Source organism: Arachis ipaensis, chromosome B9, assembly GCF_059453495.1.
Source record: "Arachis ipaensis isolate K30076 ecotype BB chromosome B9, ASM5945349v1, whole genome shotgun sequence".
Taxonomy (NCBI): domain Eukaryota; kingdom Viridiplantae; phylum Streptophyta; class Magnoliopsida; order Fabales; family Fabaceae; genus Arachis; species Arachis ipaensis.
In genome coordinates, this window is record NC_142444.1 from 85,192,088 (window position 1) to 85,208,081 (window position 15,994).

Consider the following 15,994-nt stretch of genomic DNA (forward strand, 5'->3'; position numbering starts at 1 on the left):
TCTATCTGAACTATCTAAGATATCATTGGATAGCTCTGCTGGAGGATTTCTTCATCTGAAGAAGACGCCTGCAGAAGCTCAAGAACTCATTGAAATGGTTGCAAATAACCAATTCATGTACACTTCTGAAAGGAATCCTGTGAATAATGGGACAAATCAGAAGAAAGGAGTTCTTGAGATTGATACTCTGAATGCCATATTGGCTCAGAATAAAATATTGACTCAGCAAGTCAATATAATTTCTCAGAGTCTGTCTAGAATGCAAGCAGCAACAGGCAGTACTAAGGAAGCTTCCTCTGAAGAAGAAGCTTATGATCCTGAGAACCCAGCAATGGAAGAGGTGAATTACATGGGAGAATCCTATGGAAACACCTATAATCCTTCATGGAGAAATCATCCAAATCTCTCATGGAAGGATCAACAGAGACCTCAACAAAGTTTCAACAACAATAATGGTGGAAGAAACAGGTTTAGCAATAGCAAGCCTTTTCCATCATCTTCTCAGCAACAGACAGATAATTCTAAGCAAAATCTCTCTGACTTAACAACCATTGTCTCTGATCTAATCAAAACCACTCAAAGTTTCATGACTGAAACAAGGTCCTCCATTAGAAATTTGGAGGCACAATTGGGTCAGCTGAGTAAGAAAATTACTGAACTCCCTCCTAGCACTCTTCCAAGCAATACAGAAGAGAATCCAAAAAGAGAGTGCAAGGCCATAACCACATCTCACATGGCCGAACTTAGAGAGGAGGAAGAGGCAGTGATCTCCACTGAGGAAGACCTCAATGGAAGTCCACTGACCTCTAAGGAGTTCCCTAATGAGGAACCATGGGAATCTGAGGCTCATTCCGAGACCATAGAGATTCTATTGAATTTACTTCTGCCTTTCATAAGCTCTGATGAGTATTCTTCCTCTGAAGAGGATGAAGATGTCACTGAAGAGCAAGTTGCTAAGTACCTTGGAGCAATCATGAAGCTAAATGCCAAGTTATTTGGTAATGAGATTTGGGAGAATGAACCTCCATTGCTCATCAAAAAACTGGATGACTTGACTAGGCAGAGATTACCTCAAAAGAGACAGGACCCTGGAAAGTTCTCAATCTCTTGTACCATAGGCACCATGACCTTTGAGAAGGCTCTGTGTGACCTAGGGTCAAGCATAAACCTTATGCCTCTCTCTACTGTTTTTCTATTCAATTCACGCCTACTTCTTCTCTAAGATATCACTTGTTCTTCAACTTGATGAATGTGATGATCCGTGACACTCATCATCATTCTCACCTATGAACGTGTGCCTGACAACCACCTCCGTTCTACCATCGATTGAGTGTGTATCACTTGGGTTTCTAATCTAAGATTGGAACCTTCGTGGTATAGGCTAGAATGAATGGCAGCCATTCCTGTGATCCGGAAAGTCTAAACCTTGTCTGTGGTATTCTGAGTAGGATCTGGGAAGGGATAACTGTGACGAGCTTCAAACTTGCGATTGTGGGGCATGTGACAGACGCAGAAGGATCAATGGATCCTATTCCAACATGATCGAGAACTGACAGCTGATTAGCCGATGTTGTGACAGAGCATCAGGAACATTTTCACTGAGAGGACGGGATGTAGCCATTGACAACGGTGATGCCCAACATAAATCTTGCCATGGAAAGGAGTATGAATGATTGGAAGAAGGCAATAGGAAAGCAGAGGTTCAAGGGAAACAAAGCATCTTCATACGCTTATCTAAAATCCACCAATGAATTACATAAGTATCTCTATCTTTATTTTATGTTTATTTTCATCACCTTAAACTCCATAATCATTTGAATCCGCCTGACTGAGATTTACAAGATGACCATAGCTTGCTTCAAGCCGACAATCTCCGTGGGATCGACCCTCACTCACGTAAGGTTTATTCCAGTGCACTTGCTGGTTAGTTGTGCGGAATTGTGACAAAGTGTGATTCACACTTGAGAGCTCCAAGTCCTTTGGCGCCATTGTTGATGATCACAATTTCGTGCACCAATGCCACAACATCCTGGTAAAAACGGCGACTGTTAAAAAACTGCCATTTTATCCAGAAATAATGGCGGTTACAAACCGCCATTTTAACCCTCAAAAAACTGTCGTATCATCCACAGGTTATGACAGTTTTCTGAAAACCATCGTAATAACCAGAATGGTGCCCAGAATAACGGCGTTTCTTGGAGGCGCCAGTTTTGGTCATAATGGCGGTTCTAACCGTCGTAATTCCCCAAAATAACCGCTGTTTTAACCCTTTTTTGTAGTGAAAATTCCCATAAAGGAGCTCATGGGTTTAATGAAAAGGAATGATAAGTGGCAGATTGTCATTTTTTAATCATTAAGGTGTGAGTTTTCTAAATTGAAAAAAGATAAAAGCCAAAAAGGGGTTTTACTTGAGAAAATTTGTTGATTTGTGCATTATGAAAGTACCAAATTGTTTTTTATCGAGAATTAATTTCATCGACAGAAAAAATAAATTTCACGAAAAAATGTATTTGTAAATAGTTCCCATATAAGTTAATAGTACTGTATGTGTATATAGTATAATTTTAATGACCTAACTTTTTGGCATATCTAGGCAACTACTGCCAATCGTCAGGCATCACCATTATAGACTTTGTATTACGTATATAAATATGAGCCTGTCGCACTATTGGAATCTCATAAGTTAGCCAAGTTTTATAACATTGTATTTGCGATTAAGAACATATATAAATAAATGCATACATTTATATAGCAGAATATATAATAAAATAGATATCATACATAGATGCCTCAAGCGCTTAGTTTATATATCAATAAAGAATAGATAAGTCATAACAGATAATCAAAATCAGATATGTAATCTAGAAGTTAGTACCTAATAGACTTATACACACACACACACACACACACACACACACACAATACATATGATACCTAAAACCTAACCTACATGGCAATCTCTAGTCTGGTGCCCAAACTAACCTAAGGACAGTGAAATCCTACCCCTCAAAAAATATTACAAAAGGGAGCGGAACAAAATTTAGCATCCAAACATGCTCCCATCCATGGTTATCTTCAACGAAAAACACAGTCTACTACCATTATCACAAGGTCATCGAGCACAGCATCTGAGTAATCTCATGTAGCTCCACCACTCGGGAAGAATCGGAAACCTCCTCTACTGCAGTCTAAGTCTCACATATAGAGTCGTCCTCAAAATCCTCCTCCTCAGATGAACTAGTCAAAAGTCTGACGGCCCTCGCCAGAGCAAGTACCTTTCTCAAGGGGTCGAACTGTGCTGCCAATGAATCAACAGGAAGGGAATATGGTTGAGGCTCTGGTGGTGCATCAAGCTGAGGACCGAAATGAGGTCCCACTAGATGGAATTCCTCTTGATAGTAGTGATGAAGAGGATTTATGCCGATTCAGAATTCACAAAAATAACTTCCGTTGCAAGTATAGTCCAAACGGCAATGGATCCTTACATCAAAGTTTAAAATAAGAATTTGTCACAATTCAAATCAAATAATCAGAAGTGTGAAATCCCGGGTCGTTCTCATTAGGAATTAGAATTGAGTGTTCAATTATTGGCTATGAGATAAGGGGGTCTGATAGAAAGAGGCAAGTAATGTAAATAGTAAGGAATTAAAGAAATGAACATTAACTGAATATCAAAAGGAATCAAACTCAAGGCAATTAATCAAAAGAAAGAAAAATTCAAGTGCTAAGAAACCTCTTGGCAAGGAGTGAGAGTTAAGGTTACCTGTCTTAGCCATTGACCACAAACATAGATGATTATGAAGAGTTAATCCTACTTAGTCAACCCTAACATCGAGGATAAGTCAAATAGGCATAATTGATCTCAATCCACAAGTCTTAGCTAACTCACTAATTAACTTAGTGAAAGACTAGCGTTAATGGAAACCAAATCAACTAAGTACCCTAATATATCAATCAAGAATGGACATCAATGACTCAAGGATACTTAAGTCCTCAATTCTAAGTCAAGAGTGAGAAAAACTATACTAAAACTAACCCAAGCATTTTATCAAACACTTGGTTTGCATGAAAATAAAAGCATATTTAATTACAATAATAATAAAATCTAAAGCTACCAAATGCAAGAAAATAATAATAACAGCTCAATTAAACATCAATAAACATAAAAATATCACATTGCATCAAATAGAAATTGAAATTAACAAAAGTGTTCATAAACTAAAAAGTGACATAAAAGAGAAATTAACAAGAAGAACTAAGAGTATTAAGGCAATTAAACAAGGAAAAGTAAATGAAACTACACTAAAACAAGAATTAAAGAGAGAAATTAAAGAGAAATTAAACTAACAACCCTAAATTCTAGAGAGAATGGGGAGCATCTCTCTCTAGAAAATATCCTAAAGCATGATACTAAACTATCCTAATTGCTCTCCCCTTTGTTCCCTCTTGAATTAGGCTTGAAATAGCTTCAGAAATGAGTTAGATTGGGTTTTGGAAGCCCAGAAATCACCCCCAGCGTATTGCATTAAATGAAGGCACGTGTTGAGTGTCACGTATACGTGTGGGTCATGCGTACGCATCGCTTGACAAAATCTCTGGTCACGCGTACGCAGAACTGGGCAGATTTTCAAACTTCATTTCTTCGTGAATTCTCCACTTTTACATACTTTTTCTTCACTTCTTCAATCCAATCTTTACCTTATAAACCTGAAATCGCTCAACAAACACATCAAGGCATTGAATGGAATTAAAGTGAATTAAATTTAGCAAATTAAAGGCCTAAAAAGCATGTTTTCATTCTTAAGTGCAAATTAGGAAGAATTCACAAAACTATGCTATTTCATTGAATAAATGCAGAAAAAGTTGATAAAATTCACCCAATTAAAGCGAATAAATACCATGAAATGTGGATTTATCACATCCCCACGCTTAAACAATAGCATGTACTCATGCTAAACTCAAGAAAGAAACAAGAAAGGGGTACCAATATTTATTCAATGCAAGTAAACTACCTATATGCAATCTATCTAAATGGATGTGACTACTTGGTCAAAATAAATCAATTTCCAAGAATACATATATGAACATAAGGGCTAAGGCAATCACAACCAAGTCAAATCCAAAATTGAATTGAGTTATTGAAAAAAATTTAATAACTTGCAAGAAGGGAAATAATAACCATGTGAAACATAGAATTGAGCAATCGAACCCCTCATCGGATGTGTATACGCTCTATTCGCTCAAGTGTTTGGGGTTGATCCACTCATTTCTCCTCTAATAATGCTTTCCAAGATTTGTTTTTCATCTAACAATCAACAATTATTCAATGAATGCATACAAGTATCATGAGGACTTATCCATAGGTTGTAATGAGGTTAGGGTCAAGGTAAGGATGCATATGGTCAAGTGAGCTTGAAATTTGAATCCTTAATTAAGTTAAACTCTCACCTAATACATATAACAACCTATACAATTCAATTTCAAACCTAACTACCCATTCCTCACTTTTTCACACACACTCGTGCATTCTCTTTTTAATCACAAGTCATATGCATTATTTTTATTACTTGGGGTTAACATTTGTCCCCTTTTAATTGCTTTCTTTTTCTTTATTTTTCACTTTTTTTCAATAAAAAATATATACAAAAGTGTCAATGCATATGGTTTAAGCATTTAATGCATGAGTATGTACCCAATTCCCAAGATCTTCAACAAAAATACAAAAATATATTTTGTCTCAACCAATGTTCCCAAACTTCCTCCACACTTAGATGATACACACTCTCACTAGCCTAAGCTAATCAAAGATCCAAATTAAAGACATTTATTGTTTTTCACTTAGGAATAGTGACGTGCTAAAATTAGGAATAAAAAGGGATTAGTATAGTGATGACTTGCATCATCTACCCCTTTTTCTTATCTAAAAGGACAATAAAAAAAGCATAATCTCATTGAATCAATGCAATTTCAAGAACCAAATGATAAATATTATGGTACATTTCTTTGAAATGAGTTTGTGTTGAATTTCAGGTGAAAAGAGCAACAAAAAGGGAAGAAAACAACAAAAAAAAGGCTGGGCGTGTGTAGTTGGGCGTGCCACTTGGAACGAATGCCATGAAAGTATATGGGTGTGGCACGCCAAGAGTCAGGCATGGCACGCCAGTTACATTCTCTAGAGAGCAAAGTTGAAGGCCACAAAAGGGGGCGTGGCATGCCAGGCTGAGCGTGGCACGCCAACCCCATCATACACCAAGGGCGTGCAACTTGAACACTTGGGCGTGGCACGCCAGAAGGGGACAAACACTTGGGCGTGCAACTTGGTATCGAAGGCGTGGCACGCCAACTCTAAATCAAAACTTGGAAGTGCCACTTGAGGACCTAGGCGTGGCACGCCAGGCTTGAAGGAGTCACACCATTATGGGCGTGCCACTTGAACACCAAAGCGTGGCACCCTAGTACAAGTTTCCAGAAAAGGAGGTGAAGGTCCAAACATTTGGGCGTGCCACTTGGTATCAACGGCGTGGCACGCCAGCTATCATCCTTGACTTGGGCGTGCCACTTGAATCTCAGGCGTAGCATGCCAGTGCTTAATCACTCACTTGGGCGTGCCACTTGGTGTCGAAGGCGTGGCACGCCAGCCTCATCACTCAACAAGAAGAAGACCATAGGAATGCCACTTGAATTCTGGGCGTGGCACACCAACCAAGGAACCAAGCACGCACACAGAGCGTGGCACGCCAGACCCTGGGCGTCCCACGCTAGTTCAAAGTTCCAAAGAGGAAAATGGTGCACACACAATGGGCGTGGCACGCCAGACCCTGGGCGTCCCACGCCAGTTCAAAGTTTCAGAGAGGAAGATGAAGCACCCAATGGGCGTGCCACACCAGTTTAAATTTCCAGAAGGGGAGGAGTAAGAAGAAGACCCTGGGCGTGCCACTTAGGCTCGAAGGCGTGGCACGCCAGGCTAACTAATTGTTGAAAAGACCCTGGGCGTGCCACTTGGGCTCCAAGGCATGGCACGCCAAGGAGGGTGATTCAAAGGGCGTGCCACTTGAGGAGCTGGGCGTGGCGCGCCAAGCCAAACTTAGCAGCTAGGCGTGGCACGCCACTCAAACGCCAGCCACACGCCAAGCCTGGGGAGTCACGTTTATTGAGTTTTCCTTCCCTCCAGCTGTAATTTTCTTTTCTCTTTTGTATTTTCTTAATTTTAGTGATAGGAGTAGTATAAATAACCCCTGAAAGTACTGAGAAAGGGGTTGCTGAGTAGTTGGTTAGTTGGCATTGACAAGTTTAGTTTTACTTTACACTTTATCTCTTTCATCTCTTGTACTTTTCTCTGAGCTATGAGTAGCTGAATTCCCTCTCATTGGGAGAGAGAGCTCTGTTATACTTGATGGATTAATGATAGTGAATCTCTTCTTCTCTTCATCTTCTCTTTGATTTGCTAGAAGGAATTTCGTTTTAATGCTAGTGTTCAATCATCTTGGAAAAGAGGTTGAATGCAAAATGGGTTTCATGGGAACCTTGAAAAAGGAAACATGAAACTATGCTTGAAATCCCTTCTCACAATTGAGTAGATCTGGGTTTTGGTGATTGGATAGGTGACATATAATCCACCCACTATTTGGATCTATGAGAATGTGTGGTATAATTAGGGACCAAACATATCTCTCTTCATGAGCAATTAGACCAAGGAATTGGCTGATTATTAGGATTTGAGAGATTGAATCACTAAGGGATTGGGATTCAATCAATCATGATTGCCAAGAGGTCAATGAGTTGCATGATTGAAGATGAGATGAGCTGGATTTAATCCAAAGAGAGCAACATCTCCTAATCCCAATGAATTTCCCCTATTCTTATCTTCCACATTCTTTATAGCTTTCTTTACATTCTATTATTTCCCATTCCCATTTATAATTCAGTCATTTATGATTCAGCACTTTACATTCTTACCATTTACTTTTCTGGACTTTACTGCTTCTCTTTATTTTTGAGTCATTTACAATTCTGCTCATTTAAAATTCTGCAATCACAATCTATATTACTCAGCTTGACTAATTCACCCATTGATTAAAATTGCTCAAATCTACCAATCTCTATGGATTCGACCCCACTCCTAGTGGGTTATTACTTGATGATATTTTTGGTGCGCTTACCAAAGAACAGATTCATTTTATATGGGGAGTGAATTCTGGACATCATATAGGCTCAAAAATAGTTAACAAAGGAAGACAAAAGGGTAGGCTATTTGGTTAAGTGAGCTTAATGAAATGATGGCCTCAATCATATAAATGCATATATACATTAAACAATTGACATAAAGAATCAAACAAATCAAATATTGCAATCATAAAAAGAGAATAACACACACAAGAATGAAAATAGTGATTAATATAGTGTAACCACACAATTAGGCTCAAAACTCACATTCTTATGTGTTCTTAGCTCAAAAATATATTCCACAATATATAATTCAAGAAAGTTTCAATAAAACAAATATCAACTCAAATTAATTAGGATATCAATGCCCTATTAAAAATACTTTTCTTGGAAAATTTTATTATTTTAACTAAGCTTATTATATATGTATATATAAGTGAAAATGCAATAAACTAGGAAAAATGCAAATAGATCTCTAAAATATATACAAACTAAGAAAGAAAATGCAACTAAGAATTCAAAAAAATATGTGAAAGTGTTTGGGATTAGAATTTGTCACCCAAGATTGCCGATCGGTGACAATCTCCCCACACTTAAAGGTTTTCATGGTCCTCCGTACATTCAAAGGTGAGCAAGGGGGTATGGTGATGATATGGATTGCCACCTTCAGCTGGTGGATCAACCGGCTGCTACATGTTCTTTCTTCCGCTTCCCTTATTGCTTATGATGAATCATCTATGAGAAATAGAAAATAACACCGTAAGATGAGAAAATACAAAATTAAGGAAGCGTAGATTGTTGTAATGTGGTAAGAAGCACTAAAATGAAGTGAGTGAATCAGTTTGTGACATTGATAAAAATAAGTGTGTGAATTCTAAGTTGCGCGCGGTTTAGAACACACACACTAGCATAGAAAGGTATGTCACAATCACACTAAAGAAGCATGCACTTCACTCATTCTATTGTGCTTGAGATACTTAAAAAGAAACTTGTAGGTTAAGATAAACAAACAAGTAATAAAGGAGCAAAAAAGTATTCAACCAAGAATCAAGCAATTGTAAAACGGATAAAGAATGGAAATTGGTTGATGTGCAAGAGACTTTAATGAACTAAATGAAATATGGAACTCGCACATCAAAAAATGACACACCTTGAAGTTTGTTTGTAATGCTTAATTGACATGAAGTGGGAGACATGGTTGCTATGCAACTTAGAAAAAGAGAGATCAATCACATAGCAAGCATGGTCCGCAAAGCTTAAAAAGCTCAAAAAATATCACTAGGTAAGCTTGTGATCCAATTTCACAATTCCTCAATTTCAATGCATCAACTTGGTGACATAAATAAAAATCAACCATAATCATGCAGCACCTAACAAAAAATGCATCAACTACATACAATTGCCTAATAATAGATAATGGAATCAAATCACATGGTGGCCAAAACATGCAATTTTTAAGTCCAAAGACATTCTCAAAGGCAATGTTATGAGCACTTGGTATGTACAAATATTCAACATTCAAAATTCAATAGCAAGTAATAAAGTATAGCCTCAATAAAGGAATTCAACAATGAATAATTTCAGCATCAAGAGAAAGTATATCAAACCAATAATCCAACACTTATCACCTAAAACAGAAAATTAAGCTTACTAACTACTAACTAATTAACTAACTAACTAATGGAAATGGTAGTGGTGGATGATGGTGGAAAGAAGGAAAGGGGAGAAGAGAAGAGAAAAGAAGAAAAGAAATGGAGAGAAGAGAAGAAAATGAGAGTATGTGAAACAGGGGAGGTCACGCGTACGTGAGACTTATGCAAATGGAGAGTGACGCATACGCGTCTGGCAGGCGTACGCATGATTGGGTGAAAATAGAAGGTGACGCGTATGCGTGACAAGCAAATTTAAAAAGAAATGTGTGTACTCACTTATGTGTTCTCACCCACTAGGCAGGGAGGTAAATTGAAAGTGTGCGTATGCACAGGCATGTGCCTATGCACAAAAAGGCAATTTTTTTTAACAAAAGGATCATGTGTGCGTGCACACATAGGCGTGCGGATGCACAGAGAGGGTAAAAAGCTGGGGTTCGACGCACAAGTGTGTGAGAGCGCTCCCGCAGAGTGGGTGCAAATGAGTGTGTGTACGCACAGCTGGGTGCATCCACACAAGGTGCAGAAATTGGGGTTGTATGCGTACGCATAGGTGGGTGCGCCCACACATGCTCTATTTCCAAAAAAAAAAATCAACTCTAAGGTACCAAACTTAATCTAAACAAAGGGTTCAACCCCAAAACACTCGGAATTTCCCAAAAACATGATCCACACAAAAAATTAATCTAACTAAGCTCAAAACTAAACTAATCATAAGGTAGCTAAAAGAAACAAAATGCAATGAATTAAAGCTATACACAAAGGGAGGATAGAAAGATGTTACCATGGTGGGGTGTCTCCCACCTAACACTTTTGTTTATTGTCCTTATGTTGGACAATTAGGGATGCCCTTGCTATGGTGTCTTGTGCTTGAATTCTTCTTTGAATCCCTACCAATGTTTGCATTTCCAATAGCCTCCGGGATCCCAAATCTTATTGGTCGACACCCTTCCTTGTTGATCTTCAAGCTTCCAATGGTGTGACCAAACTCTTGAATTCTCACCAAGGCTCCAAATCCTCCTTTGAAATTTGTTCAATTGTGCCTTGTACCGCCATTTGGACTCAAATCTTGAGGGTTCAACCCTAGTTAGCCTTAATCCACCATGCCACCCAACATTGATCTCTTTCTCACTTAGCATTCCACAAAGGATCCTAAGTTGACCATCCGTTTCCAACAAAGCATATTCATGTGGGCTAATAAAGTTAATGGATGAGATTGTTACCCACTTAAATGGTGTATCGGATGGTTGCTTAGGAAGGGAGACTTCCCACAGCCTTGAAATTTCCACTCCCTTATGCTCCTCTTTGATCACCTCCACTTCTTGTTTAATCCTCCCCAATTCTTCAACCACTTCTTCAACTTCAATAATCTTAACTTCTTTCACTTGTGGCGAATCATGCTTCAACTCTTCATCTTCCACTTGAGGTTCCAAACCTTTCCTTATTCCGCACTCTTCAATTGCGGTTGGTTTTCACATTCATCCACGAAATTGCTTTGGTTGTCGCATGAATGTGGCGAGTCTAAGCGGGCTAAGACTTCAGCCAAGCTAGCCATGATGGATTCATGACACTTTATCGATTCTTGTTACTCATTATCATCCAAGGGAGGTCGTGGTGTAATAGAAGGCTCATCATATGGAAGAAAGTCTTCATAAATAGGGGTTGGTTCATAAGGGTGAGGATATTGAGGTGGTGTATATAGAAGTAGTTGGTCAAGGTGATTATGAGAGTAGTGATGTTGGAGTGATGGTGGTTCATAAGGTAGATTGTGAGATAGATATGGAAGTGGATCCCGTGGAGGTATTTGGTGATGTAGTGAGGCTTGAGGGTGTTGTGGTTAAGGATAATGTTGAGGGTAGTCTTCATAGGACTATGTTGGTTGGTATGTACTATAGCATGAAGTATGATCATAGTGGTATAGAGGAGGAGATTGCCATATGAAGGGTATATCTTTTTGGGAGTCTCTTGGCCCAATTTTGGAGTTTCTGAAGCAGATGGGAAGGCTATATCAAAGGGGAAATATTCCATATCAAGGAGAGCACATTACACACTATAGTAGATAGTTTTAGTTAGTTTTAGGTTAGTTTTCTTAGGTATTCTCTCAATTCTCTCTTAGTTTTTATTAGGGTTTATAGTAGAAATTGCCACTTTACAATTTTGATCTTAGATATTTACTTGTCTCATTGTAAGTACTTATTAATTCTCTCTTTAATTACACTACTCTTGCTATATTTTCTTATAGTTGTAGTTACTTTGTTAATATATCTAATTTTTTATTTTTTGAGTCTTTTGTTGATGATTTTGTTACGTTATGATATATATATGCTTGATTGAGTTTCTATGGTTGATTTTGAGCAAAGATTGGTTATAGTTTTCATTATCTTTTGCAATTTGCTTTATTGCCCACCAAGTGTTTGCAAGTATAGATAATGAGTAGATTTTCACTCCTTGGCTTAGGAAATAAATCCCTAAGATACTAGAGTCATAATGTTTGACATTTAGTGGTAATTTTTGGGTTGTTAGTTGCTCTTGTTTTCACTAACGCTAGCTTTTTACTAAGTTAATTAGTAAGTTAGCTAGGATTTGTGGATTAAGGTCAATTATGCTTGCTTGACTTAATCCTTGATGTTAGGGGTTGACGAAGTGAGATTAACTCATTGTAATTGCCATAGTTGTGGTTATGACAAAGATAGAATTCCTTAATTCTCATTTAAGGCTCTTTTATACATTGCACTCCATTTTCACTAGTTTTGTTCTTGTTTTTTTCTCATTGGCATTAATTATCTTTTGATCCATTATTAGTTCATTTATTCTTTAGTTCTTTTAAATTCCATTTCCATGCTTGAAAACTCCACCTATTTCACAATCAACAGTGTGCACACCTAATTGCTAGTCTGAGGGAAGACGATACGGGGTTTAGAACTCCCGGTTATTTTGTTTTAGATTGTGACAATCTTTATTCTAAACTTTGATTGTCGGCCGTAATTGTCAGTTGGGGCTATACTTACAACGCAATTCTTGTTAAGGAAATTCCTAACTAGCAGTTTGGTCACCATCATAGCACTAACGAGATATCGTAGGCGAAATAGAACTAATAGGTAACACATATCATGGGGATTAGGAAATATTAGAAGTTAAAGTTTGGAAATTTGAAGCTCTGAAGTTGGTGTGAATTAGTGTGCGGATGTTAAGTATGTCATTTTAACCCCATCCTGTTTTATAACCTTTTGCTGCCTTGCTTTATCATCGCATGTTTGAACCATGTTATCTTTTGCATTAAGCCTGCCTTGTAACTTTTACTTTGCAATCACACTTCTACGCTTGTATCTCTATGCCATACGACAATCCAAGTATTTAAAAATTGTATATATGTATATATACTGAGATATTTTTGCTTCTTCCTTAAATGTGTTTAAAAAGTGAAGTTAATATGAACCTCTTTGATTTTGAAGCAATTTTCGAAGACGAAAATTTTTATAAGTGGGGTAAGATGTAAGACTCCGGATTTTTACAAAAAAAAATAAATAATAAATTTACTTATGATTTAAAACTTTAGTAATTGAATAATAATAAGAATTTTATATGATTTAAGTTGAATAATTAGATTTTTAACTTTATTCTATAATTATAAAAGAAATCGATTTTTATTATCTCTAATTATTGAATTAGAGTATTTATTTGAAAATAAATTTTAAGTTGATAATTAAATAGTATTCTCATAGATATTATTATTGGATTAAATTTTGTTTTAAATTAATACTCTACCCAAACCCTAATTCCCAAATCAACACCCTAATTTTACCTTAAACATCACCGCCACTCAGCTTCACTACCACTCAACCCATCCCTCACCCAATGAATATACACAGATACACAATCACACCACTAACAAACACAGACACACCCAAAGCAGCGCTCACACATGCACGGAAAAGATAATCGCAAAGGAAGGGACAGACAGCTCACCGCCGAGCCTAACTTACTGTTGTGCTACTGCCGATCTATCTTGGAGCTGCCGTCGAGCCGTCCCGCCGCTGCTGCCAACGCCGATGATGAGAGAGAGAGAGAGATCGGGCAGAGAGAGTGTGACTTCGTGAGGGAGCTGCTGAGGACACGAGCCAGGGGCTAAGGGAAGGGAGACGCCGCCGCCATCATGTCCTGCCTGTGCCACCGTTCAAGCCCATCGCCATCCATGAAGTCGCGAGGAGCGCCACTGTTGTTGTCACAGTGTATGGGCTTCACGAAGAGAGAGAGAGAAATGCGAAGGAGGAGTTTGGTTCGCGCTGCCGTGCCTACACCGCCACCGTTTCATTACCACTGCGGCTAGGCTGTCGTCGCCGTCGCCTTTGGGTGGGCTGGGAGGAAAGGTTGAATGTGGTGAATGCTGGTGATGTTGCATGTGAGAAGCAGGGCTGGCCCCGCCACCCTTGCTGCTGTTAAACCGCTGCTGGGGGCTGCTCGTCATGCCTAGTCACCGGAAAAATGACACGGACGTCATCAGAGTCAACCGTTGGAGTAAATTGTTCTTGTCTTGAAGCTCTCGCTGTTAGCGTTTTGTTATAGTTTATTGAGGATTTTGCGATGTTAATGTTTTAGGGTTGAGTTACTATTGTGTATGGTGCTTGATGGCTGTCACTATTACGGAAAATGGTCAGATTCGATGCCATTGAATTTGGGCCAAGAGAAAAGAATTTTTAGACCCTTTTGGCTTTGTGGGTTTCGTCTAACTGAGATAGGAGTTTTTTTTTAAACTTATTTTATATTACAGGATTGTTATAAACAGATATTGAAGTGGAATATATATACTTTTATGATTTCGTGAGTCTTATGGATTGGATGGAGTTGCTCTAGATAACTATAATTGTTTGTCTAGTTGAAATTATTAGTTATTTGAGAAATTCGAATATTTTGAGTTATTGATTAATTTTGTTAAATCGGTGGTTGCCAAATCAGTTTTCTTGAGATTTAAAATTGTTTTGATATTGAAAATGAGTTTGATTTATTGGAAATAAATTGAAATAGAGAAATAAATTGACTTTGAAATGGTTCGACATCGAGCCTGATCTGATATCGAAATTGGTTAAAAATTAGAAAGGGTTTGGTATTTGATAATTGTTTCATATTGAAGCTGGTTGAGAACGGGTTGGAAAATATAGTTTTGATGGGCCCCGTAAGGGTGGCATAGTCCGAATTTTAGAGGAGTTGCTGCCCTAATTTTTATAAAAATTAGAGACTTCGTTTAAAGTGGTTATTTAGAAAGATTGAGATTTAAGAATTTTATGACTTATTTCTGAGTTATTAAGAAAAAGATTATGTTTTGAGTTTGAATTATTAGTGAACGAAATATGAGGAATGATGAGGATTGAATTTGAATGAAGAATGATGAGATTTGATTTTAAAAGTATGATTTTTTGAATGAATTGAATGATATTGAGAAATGAATTTGAAAATAAAATTAAATTTGATTAAGAATTGAGACCCCAGGTAAGAGGTAGTGGCGTTGTCCACTTGCTCTGATAAAGAGATGAGGATGAAGAATGAAGAAAACCGAGTTTGATTATAAAATTGAATGAATATGATAAATGAAACATGGTTGAGGATGATTGATGACAAGTATGTCTGTGTTTTCTCTCTGGATGTAAGGGTGATAGGGCACCTAATCCCTCTAATGGTGACAGGGCACATAATCCCTCTAAAGGTGACAGAGCACGTATTCCCTCTAATAGTATTAATGCACAACAGAGAGATAGTGTTCAGATTAGCTACCGGACAAGTCGGGTTTGGCTATATAACCAACAAATGACCTCATCAGCTATAGAGCAGACATGCATCATATGCATTTGCATGCTTTGTTTGAGTTTGAATTTGTTTTGGTTTGCCTGATTGCTTAACTGGCATTAACTGCTATCTGAGCTACTTGCTGTAACTGCTATCTATACTTATGTTTTCTTGCCTGTATTGCCTGTGTTTGCTCTGGTGTGGTACTTCTGAGATTGAGTTTTGGTGCTGAATTGATGATAAGTGTTGATTGATTGCATGAATGGGCATGAGGTAGTGATTGGTTCCTGATTGAGGTTTAGTTAAGTACGAGAAATCAAGCTGATTCAGCATAGACTTAATGAACCTATACTTGGAACAGATTAGTCATTCATACAGTCTAGAAAACTTTTTAAGATTTTCTT